Source organism: Vigna radiata, unplaced genomic scaffold, assembly GCF_000741045.1.
Source record: "Vigna radiata var. radiata cultivar VC1973A unplaced genomic scaffold, Vradiata_ver6 scaffold_137, whole genome shotgun sequence".
Lineage (NCBI taxonomy): Eukaryota > Viridiplantae > Streptophyta > Magnoliopsida > Fabales > Fabaceae > Vigna > Vigna radiata.
Genome location: NW_014543260.1, coordinates 483173 through 499975, shown reverse-complemented (window position 1 = coordinate 499975; position 16803 = coordinate 483173).

Genomic DNA, 16803 nt, shown 5'->3' with positions numbered 1-16803 from the left:
GGTGGAGCTCTTGGAGACGCCACACCTGCTAAGGCCAGGCAATTGATTGAGAAGATGGCTTCCAACTCCCAGCAGTTTAGCGCCAAGAATGATGCCATTGTGGTGAGGGGCGTACATGATGTTGTTGCCCAGTCTTTATCTGCTATTGAAAGCAAGTTGGAAGACAAGATTGAATCTCTTGCGAAGTTAGTGAGACAGTTGGCAACCAACCAGAAACCTACAGCTTCATCCGCATCTGTTGCACGACTATGTGATGTTTGTACTTGTAGTGGCCACTACACTGATGCTTGTCCTACCTTGCAACACTCAGCTGCCTCTGATGCGCCTCAGGCTTATGCTACTAACATATACAACAACAGGCAGCCACAACAGAATTATGACTTGTCCAGCAACAGGTACAAACCAGGGTGGAGGAATCACCCCAATCTTAGGTGGAACAATGCGCCACAGCAGCAGCAGCAGGCGCCACCTTTCCAGAATGCCGAAGCACCTAACAGATATGTGCCTCCACCCATGCAACAACACCAGTGGCAACAACAACAACAGCAGCAGCAAGAGGCATCTGCCCAACCAGCTGCTCAACCTTCCACGTCTTTTGAGACCTCATTGGAAGAGTTAGTGAGACAGATGACTATGCAAAACCTGCAGTTTCAACAGGAGACTAGAGCTTCCATACAGAGTCTCACTAACCAGATGGGTCAGATGGCTACTCAGATGAACCAGGCACAGTCTCAGAATTCTGATAAGTTACCATCCCAGACTGTGCAAAATCCAAAGAATGTGAGTGCCATTACCCTCAAGTCAGGGACGCAGATTGTTGTGCCTTCAGAGCCCGCTTCTACACCTACACCCGTGCCTGCCACTAGTCCTAGAGAGGTCGACCATGACGGTCCACGCAGGGCATTTGAGGTGGGTCGATCTTCTTCTCCAGCCGGTGGTTCTTCTTCAGGTGGACCTTCTCCCTCTTCCACCACCACCGCTGTCGCACCTTCTTCTTTGGTTGACCGACCTATCCCTCTTTCATTCCCTTCACGGGCACTTCCTAGCAAAAAGACGGAAGAGGTGGATAGGGAAATTCTGGAGACCTTTAGGAAGGTAAAGGTGAACATACCTCTACTCGATGCCATCAAGCAGATACCGAAGTATGCCAAATTCTTGAAGGAGTTGTGCACACACAAGAGGAAGATGAAGGGCAATGAGAGGATTAGCATGGGAAGGAATGTATCAGCTCTTATTGGTAAGTCGGTCCCGCACATCCCTGAAAAGTGCAAGGACCCAGGTATGTTTTACATTCCTTGTGTGATTGGGAACAATAAATTTGAAAATGCTATGCTTGATCTGGGTGCATCTATAAATGTCATGCCTTTGTCTATATACACATCTTTGTCTCTTGGTCCTTTACAAACCACGGGTGTGGTCATTCAGTTGGCCAATAGGAGTGTTACCCACCCGACAGGTTACATAGAGGATGTCTTGGTTAGGGTGGGTGAATTGATATTTCCTGCTGATTTCTATGTTTTGGAGATGGAGGACAGTTTCTCTCATGGATCCGCCCCCATTATTCTAGGCAGACCATTTTTGAAAATTGCCCGTACCAAGATTGATGTGTATGCTGGGACATTGTCTATGGAAATTGCTGATATTGTTGTGCATTTTAATATCCTTGATGCCATGAAATATCCAGCTGAGGACCATTCTGTGTTTAGAGTTGATACATTGGATGACATGGTTGATGAGTTCATTGTTGATGATTTTCGTTCTATGCATGAGAAGAAACATTCTTTTCTATCTTCTGTGCATTCATGCATAGCATCTGGGATTGAATCAAGAATTGGAAATGCTGTTGAATTTGATGATGATATAGATGCAAACTGTGATGTCTAGGGTATTGATGATATGCGTGTTTATGATGATTTGGATGATATTGATGATGTTGTTGATATACCTGTGATGGATATTGATCTAGATTGTGATGAGATGGGTTTTCTGCCTTTACCTGTACATTCTTTAGAGTCAGAATGCATTAACCACGTTGCAGGAAGTACACTTGAACCTGACTTGCAGGAACCCTCTCTTGAGCTGAAGCAGCGCCAAGAAAACCTCAAGTACGTGTATTTGGAGGATGATGAGAAGAAACATGTGATCATTTCTACCTCCCTTGATTTTGTTCAAGAGGAGAAGTTGCTTGATGTGCTGAGGAGGCACAAGAAGGCCATTGGGTGGAGTTTGGCTGACATACCTGGTATTAGCCCATCCACATGCATGCATAGAATTCTTTTGGAGGATGGGGCGAGGCCAATGAGACAGCCACAGAGGAGGCAAAACCCCGTGATCATGGACGTGATTAAGAAGGAGGTGACAAAGCTTTTGCAAGCCGGGATCATCTACCTTATTTCAGACAGTCAATGGGTGAGCCCCATCCATGTTGTGCCTAAGAAGACTGGCCTCACTGTTGTGAAGAATGAGAGGGATGAGCTTATCCCCACTAGAGTGCAGAATAGCTGGAGAGTCTGCATTGATTATAGGAGGCTCAATCAAGCAACCAGGAAAGATCACTTCCCCTTGCCATTCATTGATCAGATGCTAGAGCGCCTGGCAGGTAAATCCCATTACTGTTTTCTTGATGGTTTTTCTGGTTGCTTTCAAATAAATATTTCTCCTGAGGACCAAGAAAAGACCACTTTCACCTGCCCCTTTGGCACTTTTGCCTATAGGAGGATGCCCTTTGGCCTATGCAACGCCCCTGGTACCTTCCAGCGGTGCATGCTTAGCATGTTTAGCGACTTTCTTGAGAGTTGCATAGAGGTGTTTATGGACGATTTCACTGTTTATGGATCCTCTTTTGATGCATGTTTAGACAGTCTGGAAAAAGTTTTGAAAAGATGCATAGAAACAAACNTTGTTCTCAATTTTGAGAAATGTCACTTCATGGTTAAACAAGGTTTGGTTCTAGGGCACATCATTTCTGAAAAGGGAATAGAGGTAGATCCTGCCAAGATATCTGTGATTTTGCAGTTGCCTTACCCCTCTTGCGTGCGAGAGGTTAGATCTTTTCTAGGACATGCAGGTGTCTACAGGCGCTTCATCAAGGATTTCAGCAAGAAGGCGCTTCCCTTATCCAGACTACTGCAGAAGGATATCGATTTTTAGTTTGATGACAGGTGCAAGCAGGCGTTTGACTGCCCGAAGGAAGCTTTGACCACCACTCTGATCATTCAGGCACCAGATTGGACAGCCACATTCGAGCTCATGTGTGACGCATCAAATTATGCCTTGGAAGTTGTCCTGACACAGAAGATTGACAAGCTGCGTAGAGTGATCTACTACGCCTCACGCACTTTGGATTCTGCCCAAGCAAACTACACTACGACTGAGAAAGAGTTGTTGGCAATTGTTTTTGCCCTTGATAAGTTTAGGTCGTATTTGCTTGGATCTCCTGTTATTGTGTATACTGACCATGCAACTCTGAAGTTTCTGTTGAAGAAGGCTGAGTCAAAGCCAAGATTGATCAGGTGGATGCTACTGCTCCAAGAGTTTGTTAATGATTTCTTCTTCTCACCCTACTCCTTGGTTTGCACACATTGTGAATTATTTGGTTGCTTTTGTTTTTCCTCCCTTAGCATCACGTGCTCAAATTGCTAAAATTAAGAGTGATGCTAAGTATTATGTTTGGGATGACCCATATTTATGGAAGTTGTGCAGTGACCAGGTTACTAGGAGATGCATTCCGGACCATGAGATTGACTGGGTCTTGCAGTGTTGTCATGCCTCCTCACCTGATGGTCATCTGGGGATATAGATAACAGCTCGCAGGGTGCTTGATTGCGGTTTCTACTGGCCTTCCATCTTCAAAGATGCGGAGAGGATTTGCAGCACCTGTAAGTCGTGTCAGAGAGCAAGCGAACCTATTTCACAGAGACAGGAGATGCCTCAATAGCCTATGTAGTTCTGTGAGGTGTTTGATGTCTGGGGTATAGATTTCATGGGTCCTTTTCCTGTTTCTTTTGGTTTCTCTTATATTCTCCATGCTGTGGATTATGTTTCAAAATGGGTGGAAGCTAGAGCCACCAGGACTAATGATGCTTGGGTTGTTGTAGATTTTGTTAGATCTCACCTCTTTTGTAGGTTTGTGTGCCTAGAGCAATTGTTAGTGATCAGGGGACCCATTTTTGCAACAGATGCATGCAAACCTTGCTCAAGAAATATGGGGTGACGCACAGAGTTTCTACACCTTACCACCGCCAAACAAATGGGCAGGCTGAGATCTCCAACAGGGAGATTAAGAGGATTTTGGAGAAGATTGTCCAGCCCAACAGGAAGAATTGGAGTAATAGGTTGGACGATGCTCTTTGGCCCCACGCGACTGCCTACAAAGCACCCATTGGGATGTCTCCCTATCGGGTTGTCTTTGGAAAGGCATGTCATTTACCAGTCGAGATTGAGCATCGGACATACTGGGCTGTGAAGACTTGCAACTTCTCCATTGACCAAGCTGGGGAAGAAAGGAAGTTGCAACTGAATGAATTGGATGAGATCCGATTGGAGGCCTATGAGAACTCAAAGTTCTACAAAGAAAGGACCAAGAGGTTCCATGATAGTTCCATTGCTAGAAAGGCCTTCGAGGTTGGCCAACAGGTTTTGTTGTATAACTCTAGGCTTGGCCTCATGGGTGGTAAATTGAGATCAAAGTGGACCGGACCTTTTGTTGTGACTAATGTTTATCCTTATGGTGCAGTAGAGATCCAGGGTCCATCTGCAGCTAAAAGCTTCAAGGTGAACGGGCATAGACTAAAGTCTTTCCTCAGAAATCCTTCTTTGTTGGATGCAGTGGTGGAGGAGTCGTCTTTGGTCCACCCCACCTACCCTCCCATCTGACTCAGGGAGTTTCTTTTNTCCTTCCCTCCTCACTTTTATTGCACTTTGTCTATATCTGCTGATTGTGACACACTGAGGACATTGTGTCGTTTAAGTGTGGTCTATTAGGGGAAGTTGTTCTTTGTTTAGATTTCGTTTTCTAGTGAATTTTGTTNAGTCTTGTGTACAGTTTTGCATGCTTTTTGTGAATTCTGGACTGTGATTAGGTTGCTAGTTTCCCTTCACTGCATTGATACTCTGTTTTGTTGGATTCCTTACTCTTCTTTGCTTGAAAGATAATCATGATGTTTGAGAGTTGGATTGATTGTGATCGATTACCTGTGTGAGATTTGAGCCATTTGATGATCTTTCTTGTGTGTGATATGTCTCTGGATTGCTTGCACATTTGCCTTGGCTTGACTCTGTTGATAATTCTTGATTCATGAGCATGTTTGAAAAAGATAAAGGCATTTTGTTGATTGAGCCTCTCTAGCCAGATAGCCTACCCTGTTATGATCTCTTTGTTAGCCTCCTCGAGCCTATACTTCCCCCGTTTCTTTGTTTTGAAGCTCATATAATAGCCTAAGTGAAAAACCATGATCACCTGAACCTTAGGAATTTTGGAGCTTTGGAATTGTTTTGGGAATAAGTGTGGTCTCTTAGGAGTTACAGATGAATTGGATAGTGAGTCCTCTTCTTGCGGTTGCACTATAGATATCATGTATCTTGTCTTTTGAATTATGTGTTGATTAAAAAAAAAAGAAAAAAAAAGAAAAGAAAAAAAAAGAGAAAATACAGAAAAAAAAAATTGTGAATAATGGAGTCAAGAAGAGGATGGAATTAGAGGTTGTGGGTGTGTTCGAATGTGTTTACACTTGTTCCCCATTGCTCCTTTATTCCTTATGGTTTGTAGCTTCTTATCCAGATGTATCCTCCCTTGTCCTTGGCCCCATTACAACAATGAAAAGACCTTTTGATTTGAACATGCATATGTGTTTGAGTGTTGATATTAGAGGCTTGCCAAGTCTATTTGTGTTTGCTTTCTTGAGTGCATTGAGTGACATTGATTTACCTTAAACACTTGAGAGAAACACTGATTGTGTGCATTTGTGAGGCTCTGTTGCTCTTGATTCATCTCTTGAATTGATTGACTGTTTTCCATGGACTGAATTGTTTGGATGATTCTGTGAGTATCTGCTTTCATTTCTTTTGTGTTGGATACTGTCCATTTCCTTTCACTGTCCAGATTTTATGAGAATTGTGCAGTTCTGTTTCTGTTTTGTGAGTCTTTGTTGTCTGTCTGTCGAGTCTGTGTCACCTCCCTGATGTTTGAGTAGTTCCCCGGTTTTCGTCTTGGTTTTGCCCAGGAGTGCAAAAGACTAAGTGTGATCTATTTTGATGAGTGGTTATTTCTTGAACTATATTTAGTTTATTGCACTTAAATAAACCAGGGAATTGTGTCTAATTGTCTGTTATTTCCCTGTTTTCCGAATTCTGCTTAATTTGGTCAGAAATTCGCAATTGTGCTAATTTGGGTTTTCTGAGTTGATTAAGTGTATTTTGGTTGCAGGGAAATTTTGGGAAACATCATTTGGAGCATTAGGGATGGTGGCATGATCATTCAAGACTCAACATTTAGTCATTTCCATTTTAATAAAGTTGTAATTTCGTTTTTTTTAGAAACCTTAATTAGATCAGGTGTTTTTGGGCCCTTTTAGTGGAAATTTTGTAGAAGCCCAATGTGTGGGACACTTGGCACCAAAACCCTAGGGTTTTTAGGAGGTGGACCCCACCTATTTTGAAGTTGGAAGGCATTTTGAGTAGCAATTGCCGAGACAAAACTCTAGCACACTTCATACTACATTTTGCTTTTGCTTTTGCCTTGTATGAACTCTCTCTTGGAGCCTTGGTGTGCCATTTTNGGTTTTTAGCTATGAATGAACAAGATCACNTTTTTCTTCTTCTCTTGCTTGCAANAATGCTTGTTCTTGCTTGATGGAATGGAGATCTATCATTTCTCTTCTTAGATTTTCGTTTTGAAGGTTGAATGCTTGAGTTTGAAGNTTGTTCTTTGCTTTTTCATGGTGGTTTCTTTGGTTNAAGGAAGACCCATTTTCCATTTCGTTTTTCTTCTCATTTGCTGCAGTAATTTCGTATTTACTTTGAGTTTATTGGATTGGATGATGAAAATGGAGTTGTTGTTAAGTTTGGTAGTGAAAAAGGCTTGAGTTGNTGCATGGGTGTTTGATGCTTGAACCATTTTCTTCTTGTGTTTTTACTTTGATGGATGGAAGCAAATATTGANATGGAGCATTGTGTTTCTTGATGANNGCTGGACGGTTTTNNAAGGAAAGNTAGGGATTGGATTTTGTTTTCATCAAAAGTTTGAAGAAAAGTGAGTGTTGGGTTGGTTTGTAGTAGTTGAACTTTGGGGTTGTTGCTCTTGAATCATTTTGCAATTGAAACTTTGGTTTGTTGGGTGTCTTTCTTGGTATTTAGAGGTGGAGGAAAGCTATTTCAATGTTTGCATGGGTGGAGAAACCGAAANGAGCAATGGAAGGGAGAGAGAAAGGNTTCATTTAATTTTTACCCCATTTGGCCATGCACATGAAGGGCTCTTTTTCCATAGAAGGAATATTACTATTTTGGTACTCTCCTCTTTGCATTTGACCNAGAATGGCTTGATAAAGAGAATGTATTGTGATTGTTTTATTTACATTTGACTTTGCACATGTGGCACCTTGGTAGAAGAGAATTAAAGNACCTTTTGGAGTGTGTTNTTGGGAGGCAACGTTTGNAACTTTGGAAGAGGAATTTGGACNNCAATTTGGTTTTGGATGGGTGTTGANTTTCGAATTTNACCTTTTGGGGAGAGAGAAGAGCACGGTTTTNGATATTAGAAAGGTGGATGAGGACACTTTCTTGGGNAATGAAGCACATGGGACAAAAGAAGNCAACATANGAATGGTTTAATTGAAGAAAGAAAAGGGCATTTTGGTTGGAGGGGTGCACCTCACGGCCCATGTGGTTTTGTTAACCCATTTNCACTTTTAATTTCATTTGGTGGATGAATATTGGTTACATGGATGTGTGGGAAAAAGCATGTTTAATTATTCCTTTGTTTTACATTAATTTGCATAGTAGGATTAGTTGCTTTTGATTTCTCTAATTTNTTTTTGCATTTAANTTAATTTAACTGTGTTNGGTAGTTGTTTGTTGTCTTGTTGGGGTCTAGTATTTTATTTTATTTTGTTTGAATGTTGTCTAAGGTTTTTAATAGTGTTAGTTTAATTACCATGCTAGCTTAATTTAGTTTGTTTGCATCTATGTCTTGATTGACTTCTTTAATTTCTGCAAAACCATTTTCACAAACCCCCCCTTTTTCGTGTTAGACTCGATTCTTGAACCGCAAAATTGGTCTTTGGGAGACGACCTAGGGGTCATTCCCTAGCTATACTGCATTTATTTGCACAACAAATTTGTGTGGGTTGCGACAGCTCATCACCCCCCTCTTGGTGTTAAAACGAAGCCTACCTGTTTCCCAACACACTTGATACTTGGGAGGATCTTTCTCTAGATTTCATCACTGGATTACCTCCTTCCATGGGCCATTCTATAATCCTTGTTGTTGTTGATCCTTTCTCTAAGGGTGCTCATTTTGGCACACTCCCTACTCATTTCACTGCATTTAAACTTTCCCAGCTCTTCATGGACATGGTTTGCAAGCACCATAGCATCTCATGCAGTCTGGTTTCGAACCATGATCCGATTTTTATTAGTAGATTCTGGCGCGAATTTTTTCATTTATGTGGTACAAAGTTGGGTTTCCCAAGGGACTCTTAGGCTTAATCGTTTATGTGAATTGATTTCTTAAGACTTGATAAAGATTGAATTTAGGGTTTATAATGCAAAAACCAAAATAAACATGCAAATGTAAAAGCTTGATCAATTGACAGATAAACAATATGGATGAATGGTGTCGTTAGGGTTTACGGTTTCACCCTCATCCACTATCCTATATCTACTATTCTTATTAAATTCAACTTTTTTATCAATGTTCATGCAACTTTTTAATTTACTCTAAACTCGATGTCTCGGTGAAGAGAGCCTATTCCTAATTACTAGTTTACTATGTCTAGTCTCCCTAGTAATTAGTCATGCATTAGTGTACAGAAGCTTAAAGCAATTGACCGTCCTATTCCTATATCTAGGTAATATTTCATAATCAAGAGAATTCCCCTCATGTCTAGATTTTCCCGTATGTGTCCTTATCGACAAAATCAATGATCATGACATTGAATGAGTTAAACAATGCAAACATAAAGTATAGAGAAGAAAACTCAAACAATTGATAACTAAAGTATATGAACAAAATAAGAACTTTGATATAAGAGAGTTTCAAATAGGATTACATCGTTCCCCAACAACAAAGGGTTTAGTTCACCATTATCATGGTGAAACTAGATTAATTGAATGGAAAATATGAAAGAATTAACCCTAGACTTGATAGATTGGAGCTTTTGCATCCAAAATCCGCCTCCAAGGTGTGTAGAGAGTGTTATGCCGTCTTTTTGCCAAAAGATAACCCATCTGGTTCGTCTGTGGTCTATTTATAACTCAGCCAAATAACAGAATTTTGGCCCAGACCCATAAGTACACCACTCAGCGGTACGTTCGACACTTGATTCCACCCCTCAACAGTCACTTCTAGATGCCTGACGGTGTTGGTACTGTCGACGACACCGCTCAGCGGTGGATCTGTCGCTCAGCGGCAGGTGCGACTCTTCTTTTGGTGCCTCCTTCCATCTTCTTTTAAGTCCAACCCCATTTTGCTTCAATATCCTTTATCCAATTCTTGTTAAATCCTATCAAAACAAAGGAAACCAAGCATAAAACCTAGAAAACCCACTTTGACTCTCTTAGAACCTAACTAAGACAAAATTCATGATTTAAAGCTAATTCTAAGTCATAAAGGTTGTGTTTTGATATCAAATTTAAGTATGAAAATAATGGTTTTTAGACCGTTATCACAACCCCAAACTTAGAACTTTGCTTGTCCTCAAGCAAACACAATGTAACCTAGTCTTCCATAATTCATCACAATGGTTCAACCTTTTCAAAATCCATATCTCAAGACAAGTTATCACTCAAATCAGCTTATCCAAAGAATTCAATCAAGATGCACATATGCTTCAAATCAAACCATCATAGTGTTCTTCCCATTCTCATGAAATTCAACTGATGTTATTCTCATGAATGATCAATTAGCTAAGCTCAAATATAATCATGAATTCATGGAATTCTACCTTTCCAGACAAAGTGTTTCGCTCAATCACTCAAGTTTTTCAAAAGGTTACTCCATCCCTCTACCATCCACATGTCACATAGAACAAAATTGCCATTCATTTGCCACAATCAAACATCATCACATACATATGTCATCACAAGGACTTTTGAAGGCTTATATTGTGGTTGGGCTACCAAAGAAAATTGGTTTTTCTAGATCATAAAATCCTTGAGTTAAGAGAGTTATTCACATAATCATGGTTCAAGCACAAACTCTCTTTTTACCAATTCTTACTCATTTCCAACTTTTCCCTTTTTTATACAATGAGCTTTTCTTCTCATGCTTTTCTTGTCTATCTTTTTTCATCTTTTTTCATGCATTCTCATTCAACACATTAGCTCAATGTCAATTTTTTTTTCCTTTTTCAACTCTCCTATCAACCCCAAACTTGAACCTTTAACAACATCCAAAAATATTTCTCAACCTAACTCAAAGCAAAGATTTTCAAAGCAAGGGTTTTTATTCTTTTTAAGGATTAGGTTCAAAAAGGGTGGAACATTTAATGTTCGTTCCTTCTTCACGTGGGACGAAAATTTCCTTTGGCTAGAAAAAAGGGCTTATCAACAACGACCTTGATCATATGACACATACATGTAATTCAATCAATTATAGAAACTCAGGAAAAATCATTCATGCTTTTACATAAATAGTAAATATATCAATAAGAACTCTAGAGCTAAAAAATCGCACACAAGTTTATTCTAATTATTCAATTAAATACCCTGCTTAGCCTCATAATCACAATCACAAAATCACAATGCATCTGTTCACATAGCTAGTGAACACTCCATCTGTATATCAGCATATGGCAATCTCAATCATCATTCAAAACAAGCATCATCAAGCAATAATCTCATGTAAACAAGTAGTCAAACCATCACACAGAAAAGTTTCAGACAAGCATCATCAAGCAATAATCTCATGTTCACATTACCCTACACTACTCAACTAAAGCAAACCTATTCTAAAAATTCAAATTACAAAAGAAAATAAAAAACATAGTCCTGGGGTGCCTCCCAGCAGCGCTTGTTTAACGTCACGAGCCTGACCGAAACCTTTCTAGCACGTGTCAGTAAGTGTATAACTTTCCAACACCTTTTAGTAGATGTACCTTCCTGTACCCGTCAGTGAGTACCTAAAATTTTTAGCTCCCCTTAGTAGAAGCTACCCAATACACAAAAATTTAAAAATTGTTCATAATTACATCACCAAGATTTAAAAATTTAAAGTACTAAAATATTGTTCTTGGATCACTAGGGTGCCTCCTAATAAGCGCTCTTTTTACGTCACTAGCTTGACCCAGTGAAAGCTCACGCCTCCTTTTCCATTTTGGTGTCTTTCTCATTCCACCAACTCATCAATTGTTTCCTGTCCACCCTCTTCACTCTCCTAGAATATGGAGCTTTGATCTCTAACACTCCATTCTCCTTATAGCCTTTCACCACCCACTGCTTCTTCTTGTATTTCACCAAAGTACCAAGCTCAAGTGGTTCATCTTCTAAGTCAACGTGGAATGTGCCTCCTTTATTAATGTATTCCTCTTCCTGTACTTGCAAGACATTACAATTATTACCTTTGTTAGCACATTTAAACCTATCAACTGCTGCATCTTTCTTTGAAGCTCTATATTTAGCCCTCTTTTGGATTCACGTTAGCTTATCCTTAGAGGCAGTATAGATCAACTTGTGTTCTTGCTCTTTCACATAACCATCTCGTCATGGACACTTATGACCACTTTGGCTGTTTTCATGAATGGCCTTCCAAGAATCAACGGAGCCATCTCATCACCCTTCATCTCCATTACTACAAAATCGACAAAGAATTCAAGGTGTTCAACGCGAATCACCACGTCCTCTACCATACCATAAGGTCTCTTTGAAGATCCATCCACCACAATCACAGACATATTGGATGGCTTCAATGTTAGCCCACCAATCTTTTTAAGCATAGATAGGGGCATCAAATTAATACTTGACCTAGAATCAAAAGCTCTCCCTACATTAACATCATCAATGGCGCATGGGATAATAATACTTCCTAGATCCTTCATTTTTGGTGGGTGCTTCCTCTTCAAAGGGCGAATACAACCTTCCTGTTTCTCAGTGTCGTCCTCTTCAAGATCTATAATTTCTGCAAGATAATACTTTATACGCTTGGAATAAACAAGAAGTTGGTGAAATGCTTCGGGTGAAGCCATAGTAATCTTCATCTGATTAAAAATTTCTCTAAAATGCCCACAATTATTCTTTTTTCTCTCTTCTCCTCTCAGGTAAGGAAGATCACTCTCATCTTTTTCTTTCTCTTCCATCTTCTCATCCTCATCCTCATTACTCTCTGACTCAATAATTTCTTTTTCCACTCCTTCAACTATGCTCACAACAACTTTACAATCTTCTCTAAGGTTAACCTCAATGTTAGCCCTAAATTGATTCTTTTCAGTGACTTCTACCCTTTTTGATAACTGGCCAATTTTCATTTCCAAATTCCTGAAATTAGCTTCATGACTCTTATAATGAGAGTCGTACACCTTCAAGAATTTTTCAAATTTCTTATCAAGGCCTCTGACATGTTCAATCAAACTAGCCACCTGTTGCCATAATGTTGGTTGTTGTGGTCTGTTAAATTGGCCTTTAGTTTGTCTAGATTGATTACTCTGGCTTTGCCCAATGCCTGGGTGATTCTTCCAACCTTGGTTGAAATTACCCTGGCGAATTTCCCATATAATTCGCTTATTCTTTTGCCTCTTCAGGGACGACAGATTCACCATTAATATGGTCACCACCACAAAAATCACAGAGTTGTTGTTGATCTTGTGAAACATTCCTAATCTCCTTCGGCAATTGAGCAATAATCTTTGACATGTTATCCAATTGCTGAGATAGGAGTTTATTTTGAGCTAGCAATGCATCTTCAGTGGGCAAGTGGAGAACTCCCTGTTGAGATTGCTGACAACACAATTTCTATATCAATCTAGTTCTTGATGATGACAACACATTGCTTAATAACATACATATGTTGTTTGTTGTTGTTACATGTTCTTATGCAAATTGATTGTTATATCTGTGAACATGATTATGTACTGTGTTACATGTTCCTATGTTGATTGATTGATATATATATATAACGTGATCCCATGCTTTATGTGCTATGTGTAATGCATCATTACATATGTTTTTCTGCACATGTTTTAAAGCTGAAAACCAAAAGCACTTTCATGAACTTATAACTGTGTGACAAAGTTCTAGTGCAGTCGACTATATTATTAATGGTTTTGACTATGCTAAAATCTTTGTACAGATTTTGAGAATCAGTGCTCTGTGAATTTTTGAGAAGAAAAGAATTTCAAAATGTTTTACATGATTGAAGTCGACTATGTGGGCCACACATTCGACTGTATTAGTTATCTGATGTGAAATTCTGTTATGCTCTTGCACTCTAACGGTTCTATTTTTAAAAGTTAGTTGAGCATGAATGTCTTGGTCAACTGTATTAAATGTGTTTTGTTTTTTGGTTGACTGTTTGTTATAACTGTCATAATCCAGTCGACTGCATTAGTAACATCATCGACTGAGAGTCTATCTGATTAACAAAAATATATAAATAGACTGATCACGAATCAGTCACGAATCCGTAAAGACTGCTGGTATTTGGACCTGTTAGTTACATGGGATTGTTCACTATGAGGATTGTTCAAATTGGTGTTGCAGATTGTAGAAGAGGGGATTCTTGCTGCAAGTCTGGTTGTATTATTGTGCAGCTATATTTTGGTTTTGGGTTAGAGAGGAGATTTATATTTTTGACGTAAAGGTCTTCTATAAATTCCTTGTTGTAAAAACTGCAACCATTATAGTGCATTTGCTTCCTGGGTTGGAAGGACACTGGATGTAGGCATTGTTGGCCGAACCTGTATAAAAATCAGTGTTTGATTTTCTCTATCCCTATACTTTTACTTTGCAGTCGACTTTACTTTTCACATAGTCAACTACGTTTTTCCGCTGCATATAATTTTTCATTACTTGCATTTCAAGAAAGTGTAAAAAGTTTAATACTTTGATTACAAGACTGCGAAAAGATTTTGTTTTTGACAAAACACCAATTCACCCCCCCCCCTCTTGGTGTAAAAACGAAGCCAACCTATTTTTCAACAATTGGTACCAGAGCTGGTTTTCCTAAGATATTTGAAAAAGTAGTCGACTCTGTTTTTCTCTGATTCGACTATATAAACCTGGGGATGGCTTCTAGTTGTCAAACTTTTGGTGAAGGTGCTTCAACAAACAGACCACCTCTGTTTGCTGGCGAAAACTATCATTTTTGAAAAATTAGAATGCAAATCTTTCTTGAATTGCAAGATAAAGGAATTTTGGATGCCACTTTAAATGGTCCTTTTCTGCCTACAAAAACTATTGATAAGAAAAATGTTTTGAAACCTTTTACTGAGTGGATTGTTGATGAAAATAAAAAAGCTCAATATGATATTAAAGCTAGACATATTATTGCCTCTGCAATAACTGTTGATGAATTTTTTAGGGTATCTCAATGCAAATCCGCAAAGGAAATGTGGATGTTTTAGAGGTAAATCATGAAGGCACAGATGAAGTGAAGAGAGTTAGAAAGAATTCACTTATACAAGAGTATGAATTGTTCAGAATGAAAGCTGGAGAAAGCATCTATGATGTGCAGAAACGATTTACTCATATTGTAAATCATCTTATTTCTCTCGGGAAGGTATTTGACAGAGAAGAGATCAATATCAAGATTTTGAAAAGTCTGAACAGAAATTGGCAACCAAAAGTCACAACAATCTCTAAATCCAAAGACCTCACAACGATCAACATGGCTACCTTGTTTGGCAAGTTACGTGAACATGAATTGGAACTTGGTAGATCAAAGGATGAAGAGGAGATTGAAGAAAAGAAGCCCATAGGTCTGAAGGTTACAAGCAAGAACAACACAGAAACAGACATGGACAAGAAAAAACTGATTGAATTCTCTGTTGTAAGAGCTCCAAGAATTCTCCAAGAAGATGGTGGTGATCTTTCTTGAAAGAGATTCAAAGGGAGGTTCTTCTGCGCACACAAAGATTGATCAGTATCTGCATAAAGAAGGTGCTTTTGGGTTGATCACGTTCAGGCATGGCATCCTTGAAGATTGCTGCATTGTTTTTCTGGCTTGGCATCCATAAAGACTGCTGGTATTTGGACCTGTTGGTTACAGGGGATTGTTCACTTTGAGGATTGTTCAAAATGGTGTTGCAGATTGCAGAATAGGGGATTCTTGCTGCAAGACTCGTTCTATTATTTTGCAGCTATATTTTGGTTTTGAGTTAGAGAGGAGATTTATATTTTTGACGTGGAGGTCTTCTATAAATCATTTGTTATAAAAACTGCAACCATTATAGTGCATTTGCTTCTTGGGTTGGAAGGACATTGGATGTAGGCATTGTTGGCTGAACCAGTATAAAAATCAGTGTTTGATTTTCTCTATCCCTATACTTTTACTTTGCAGTCGACTTTACTTTTCACGCAGCCAACTACGTCTTTCCGCTGCATATAATTTTTCATTACTTGCATTTCAAGAAAGTGTAAAAAGTTTAATATTTTGATTGCAAGATTGCGAAAAGATTTTCTTTTTGACAAAACACCAATTCACCCCCCTCTTGGTGTAAAAACGAAGCCAACCTGTTTTCCAGCACTCCCCTCTTTTGAACCGTCACGCCCCTTTCACTATGATTCTCATTCTTGTTTACAACCATGCTTTCAATCAACTCATAGGCCTCGTCATCAGTCTTTCTCTTGATATTGCCTTCAGCTGAGGCATTTAACATAAGCTTGGACTGTGTACTAAGACCTCCAAGGAACGCAAGAACCAAAGTTGTCTTATCAAACCCATGTACAAGCATCTTTCTCATCAATCCTTTGAATTTGTCCCATGCCTGACCTAGGGTTTCCTCCATGCCATGTCTGAAGGAAGAAATCTTCAACTTTCCTTGGTTGATTTTGGACCGTGGGAAGTATTTATTCAGGAACTTAGACACCAACTTTCCTTGCTTCTAGTGTGAATTGCCTCCTCCATACACAAGAAACAAAAACCATAAAAAGCACATTTATAAAAATATAAAATAAATACAAAAAAAAATAAAAATCAAGTCAAAATCAATCAATATCACACTACTAGAAAAGTTAAACCAATGAGTCGCTGACAATGGCGCCAAAAACTTGTTAACACATTGGTAAGTGTCAGATCGTATCCAGTAATAATAGACAGTAAGTCCGAATATTGTTTCCCAAGGGACTCTTAGGCCTAATCGTTTATGTGAATTGATTTCTTAAGGCTTGATAAAGATTGAATTTAGGGTTTATAATGCAAAAGCTAAAATAAACATGCAAATGTAAATGCTTGATCAATTGAAAAATAAACAATATGGATGAATAATGTTGTTGGGGTTTACGATTTCACCCTGATAATAGTTTGAAACACTGTTATTTGTTATGCGATTTTGATACTAAAAACACCTTTTTTCACTTAGAAACTTGCTTGGTCTCATATGTTTTCATTAAAATGTGTGAATAAGAGAGTTGAGGTTGATTTCAATGGTTTTCTAA